Source organism: Zootoca vivipara, chromosome 10 (assembly GCF_965207765.1).
Source record: "Zootoca vivipara chromosome 10, rZooViv2.hap1.1, whole genome shotgun sequence".
NCBI classification, from domain to species: domain Eukaryota; kingdom Metazoa; phylum Chordata; class Lepidosauria; order Squamata; family Lacertidae; genus Zootoca; species Zootoca vivipara.
Genome location: NC_142593.1, coordinates 41702091 through 41708090, shown reverse-complemented (window position 1 = coordinate 41708090; position 6000 = coordinate 41702091).

Here is a 6000-nt window from a genome sequence, read left to right as displayed (position 1 = left end):
GCTTGGTACATATTGTTTAATTTCAAAAGTTTTATCTCTTTTATGCTACCCTATCTGAAATTTTCACTATTATTGGTTGGTAGGTCATTCCTATTCCCAAGAATGAACACGGACAAATGAGCTAGTTCACACATGACAGCAAACCACAGGAACCAATCTTGTCCCTGTGCACTTCTTCCCATCGTGTGTTTTCAATTAGTTACTTACTGTTTGGCAATAAATAAATAAATAAATAAAGCCTGCCATTACATCTGATCTGGGAAATAACAGTTTGCACTAATCCTTCAATCTAGGATTGTAGAGCCAACTTCAAACTGGCTTACAATCCTAGTTCAGAAGGAAAGCACAAACCATGGTTTACCGATCTGGGTGCAGCAGCAAGCTATGGTTTGCACTGAAGTGAGAGTTAACTACAGTACCAGTAATTGAAATAGAGAACACAAGGAGACAGGAAGAAGTGCAAAAACAATGTGCTAGCTCAAGGTTTATTCCAGTAGTATCAAACCATTAGCTTTAAATATATTTGAGTATGTTGTTGTTGTTGTTTAGTCGTTTAGTCGTGTCCGACTCTTCGTGACCCCATGGACCATAGCACGCCAGGCACTCCTGTCTTGCACTGCCTCCCGCAGTTTGGTCAAACTCATGTTCGTAGTTTCGAGAACACTGTCCAACCATCTTGTCCTCTGTCGTCCCCTTCTCCTAGTGCCCTCAATCTTTCCTATGTATATTTGAGTATACATAGAGTTAAATAAATTTTCTTTTATTGTTTTAAGTGATTATATCAAATTGATGTAATGAGTCTGATTCACGCTTTATAGTATCCATTGCATCCGTAAGTCTGAAACAAACCATGAGTTCATTCCTGAATGCATACTGTTTGTTTGTGTATGCTTGTTCCTAATATGATTTCACAATCCTGTCTGAAGAAGCCCTTTGTTTAATGAATATAACTTAGCAGAAACCACAGACAGACCCACAACTTGAGACTTCTGAATAATTATGACTCTGTAGGTTGCCAGTTCTTGAGCAATTCCTCAAGATCAGTCAGCTGTGCACCTGGAGAGATGAGATAGGGAATCTTGGCCTCATTCTATTTCACCCTCCTTATGTGGAATTTCTAGTATCGTAATGAACTGGATCCAACCTCACAGCACTATCATTCAGTGTCTATTCTGAAGCAAGTCCCACTGAATTCAATTGGGATTACATTTCTAGGGATGAAGTATATAGCATTGCAATCCAAATCAGTTGTACCTGTGACCCAATGAAATCAGTGGGACGGAGTCGTGACTTAATTTTACTGTTTGGATTGCTTCACGTTAATTTTTTCATGCAACAACCCTGTCAGGTGTAGGTATTGTTGATGGGGCAGAGAAAGTAATCACAAGATGGCCTTAGGCAAGCCAGAGGTGAGAGATCTGAACCACAGGAGAGGATATTGCTGTTGCACTCAAACCCTGCCCACTGTGAGAACAGGACGTTCGACTAGATAGGCCTTGGCCCTGATCCAGCGGAGCTCTTACGTTCTTAACGTGGAGGCACTGTCATACAGTGGTTCTGCTCCTTCCTCCTGGGCTGTGTTCAGAAAGTCCTCCTTCCTCCTTCAGAGAGTGGTGGGGGGGGATGAGTGTTCAGACCCCTGGGCTCTCACTTGTGGGGTGCCTCAGGGTTCTGTCCTCTCCCCCATGCTTTTTAACATCTACATGCAGCCGCTGGGAGAGATCATCAGGGGGTTTGGGCTTGGTGTTCATCAGTATGCGGATGATACCCAGCTCTACCTCTCTTTCAAATCAGAACCAGTGAAGGCGGTGAAGGTCCTGTGTGAGTGCTTGGAGGCGGCTGGAGGATGGATGGTGGCTAACAGATTGAGATTGAATCCTGACAAGACAGAAGTACTGTTTGTGGGGGACGGGAGGCGGGCAGGTGTGGAGGACTCCCTGGTCCTGAATGGGGTAACTGTGCCCCTGAAGGACCAGGTGCGCAGCCTTGGAGTCATTTTGGACTCACAGCTGTCCATGGAGGCGCAGGTCAATTCTGTGTCCAGGGCAGCTGTTTATCAGCTCCATCTGGTACGCAGGCTGAGACCCTACCTGCCCGCGGACCGTCTCGCCAGAGTGGTGCATGCTCTAGTTATCTCCCGCTTGGACTACTGCAATGTGCTCTACGTGGGGCTACCTTTGAAGGTGACCTGGAAACTACAACCAACCCAGAATGCGGCAGCTAGACTGGTGACTGGGAGCGGCCGCCAAGATCACATAACACCGGTCCTGAAAGACCTACATTGGCTCCCAGTACACTTCCGAGCAAAATTCAAAGTGTTGGTGCTGACCTTTAAAGCCCTAAACGGCCTTGGTCCAGTATACCTGAAGGAGCGTTTCCTCCCCCATCGTTCTGCCCGGACACTGAGGTCCAGTGCCGAGGGCCTTCTGGCGGTTTCCTTGCTACGAGAAGCTAAGTTACAGGGAACCAGGCAGAGGGCCTTCTCGGTAGTGGCACCCACCCAGTGGAATGCCCTCCCACCAGAGGTCAAAGAGAACAACAATTACCAGACCTTTAGAAGGCATCTTAAGGCAGCCCTGTTTAGGGAAGCTTTTAACATTTGATGGATTTCTGTATTTTAATGTTTTGTTGGAACCGCCCAGAGTGGCTGGGGGAACCTGGCCAGATGGGCGGGGTATAAATAATAAATTATATTATTATTATTATTATTATTATTATTATTATTATTCTTCTTCTTCAACTCTGCTTCTTAACCATAATGCTAGAAGGGACATGGCTCAGTGATAGAGAACCTGGTTTGCATGCAAAACATCCCGGGTCCAGTCCCTGGCATCTATACACCCGTCTGAACCCCCGGAGAGCTGCTTCCAGTCAGTGCTGATGATACTGTGGAGGTTTAAAGTGATATGATGATGCTTTAAATGTTGAGTGCAGATAGGGCCTGATGCTAGAGTTGAAGAAAGAGCAACAGGTACTAATGAGCATTATGGCATTGGTATTGTGCAACTTATTTGAGAAAGCTTATACCCAGAGCAAACTTAGTTGGTCCTTAAGGTGCTACTGGACAATGTTTTATGTTTTTTATTATTTGAGATACACATTTTAAAAGATAGAGAACAGTAGAAAAGAAGAGCTTACTTCTGCACAGTTTTTTGTTTTTTTTTTGGTCTTTCTACATTCTTCTTGGCATTGCTCTATTAAAAAGAAAGAAAGCACACTCCAAGTATTTGTGTGTCATTATATGTATATGTATATGTGGTATATGTATATGTATATGTATAAAGCCCTCTTTCATGGAAAATGTGTTTTTCCAGGAACAAAAAGTTGGTGTTAGAGATTTTCCCACAACAGAAGCAGCTTTATTGATATTTGAATGCGTAGACATTTGAAAGTGCAACACTAAAAACCTTTTGATCACAGGTGCAGAATATGAAAATGTTGACATAATTAAAAGGACAAATGATTGTTGTTGCATATAAACATCCAAGTTCAAGATCATCTGTTGCATAAATTTCTAAGAGTTTCCTTACTAGCACGTATCTAAATGACTCACTGACTACTCCCACACTGTTTAACAATGTTACTCAAAAGAATTGCAACATTTTGTGTTGACACAGGGTGAGCCTTATCAGATGAGACGCGTATCTTGAATCACTGCATCTCCAGAAAAACATCCTGCCCATTCATGGTGTGCATTTCATCAAGTTCTTGCTGCATGAACCCGATTTTTAGAGGGCAGAGCCATTATAAAAAAATGTTTCTAAAAAATAAATGTCAGAAATGAAGTCCATTTGGAAAAAAAATTCTCTTAGCAGAAAGCTGTAACAAAAGTCCACAAAGGGTGTAAGAATGTGTATTTCAAAAAGTGATAGCCAACATTAAATATACCCAGAGGAGACCTATTAAAATCAATGAATTCAAGTGACTTTATTTCAATGGATCCATTGTGATAAAATGGTAAAACTGTACCCTTTTTTGTATGAAAATTGTCACATGAATAAACACTCTTCTCCTTCTTGTAGGTTTCCACTCCTTTTTGGCTCATTCATGAGTTGGTGGCATTAAGTTTTAAGCCACCAGTGTTATCTTTCAAAATATTAATAAGCTCCTTCAACATTTGTTTAAAGATGAGCCAGAAATTATTTTGGCTTTGTGTCTTGAAATAATCTGTACAGTTTTTCAGACAGAAATTCCACCCTAAACTGAAAAATGCAAACACAAAACATTTGGTAAGTCATAAATGACACTTGCTTCATGGTGTGCTAAGAGAGTACCAACCCCAACCCAGCTATTTAGCATGAGATTTCTATGGCAAGAGTTTCTGAGTATTCTATTGACCACTGGAATTGTATCAAGGTTAACATTCAGCTAAAGGTTTCCAATATGGGGAGGAAATTTTTTTGTTGCTGTTCTTTCTGTTCATCTATTTATACAATATGGGTTGCATATGCACAATTAAAGAACTACTACACCACTTTAATAGTCATGGATCCCCCAAAATAATTTTGGGAGCTGTGGGTTGTTAAGGGTGCTCTGAGTTGTCAAGAAACCCCATTTCCATTCAAAGAGCTACAATTCTCAAAGTTCCCTGGGAAGAGAGGATCGTTAAATCATTCTGGAAATTGCAGCTCTACAAAGGGAACTAGGACTGGTGTGTATATTTCAGAGAACTCTTCTTATGGTCTCTATGGTGCACCTGTCAGAAGAACCTGAGTCATGGTCACAGGTGGTGCCGTGGTCTAAACCGCTGAGTCTCTTGGGCTTGCCAATCAGAAGGTCAGCGGTTTGAATCCCTGTGACGGGGTGAGCTTCTCTTGTTCTGTCCCAGCTCCTGTCAACCCAGCAGTTTGGAAGCACGCCAGTGCAAGTAGATAAATAGGTACCGCTGCGGCAGGAAGGTAAATGGCTTTTCCATGCGCTCTGGTTTCTGTCATGGTGTTCTGTTGTGCCAGAAGCTGTTTAGTCATGCTGGCCACATGACCTGGACAGCTGCTTGTGGACAAACGCTGGCTCCCTCAGCCTGAAAGCGAAATGAGTGCCACAACCCCATAGTCGCCTTTGACTGGACTTAACCATCCAAGGGTCCTTTACCTTTTTTTTTTTTTTTGTAGCATGTGAGGAGCACTTCTTGTCTTCATTGCTAATGTGTCCCTCTCGGCATGGGCGTAGGCAGGGGGGCAGGAGGGGGCAATTGCCCCCCCTAGAAGCAAAGGCTGAGGGGCGCAGCAGTGCTCCCGGCGCGAAGCTCCAGAGTCACGCAGGGAACGCGAGCCTGTGGCTGCGTCCTCCGCGCCTCCCAGGTCTTCGGAGGAGGCGGCCCCAGGCTCCCGCTCCCAACACGAGCCTGGGGCCGCCTCCTCCGAAGACCTGGGAGGCGTGGAAGAGGCAGCCACAGGCTCGCGTTCCCGGCGTGACTCTGGAGCTTCGCGCCGGGAGCGGGAGCCTGGGGCTGCCACACTGCTGCGCCCCTCAGCCTTTGCTTCTAGGGGGGGCAATTGCCCCCTCCTGTCCCCCTGCCTACGCCCATGCCGAGAGGGACACAATAGCAATGAAGCTTCGCGCGGGGAGCGGGAGCCTGGGGCCGCCTCCTCCGAAGACCTGGGAGGCGCGGAGGACGCAGCCACAGGCCCGCGTTCCCTGCGCGACTCTGGAGCTTCGCGCCGGGAGCGGAAGCCTCGGGCCGCCTCCTCGGAAGACCTGGGAGGCGCAGGCCAAGTGGCCCCGCCCACATTTCCGCTGTGGCCCCTCCCGCCCCTTGCCCCCCCTAATTTTGATCCTGGCTACGCCCCTGCCTCTCGGGCAACACTTTCCACCTTCCCAACTGCAGCCCCTTTTGGAAAGAGATGATTTGGCCACGGTACTCCACACTCAGTTTACTTCCAGACGGGATTATTGCAAATAGCTTGTGTGGGACTTCCCTTGAAGACAACTTGGAAACTTTAACTGGTTCAAAATGCAACAGCCAGATTATTAGCTAGGGGTCCGTTTAGAACTGACATA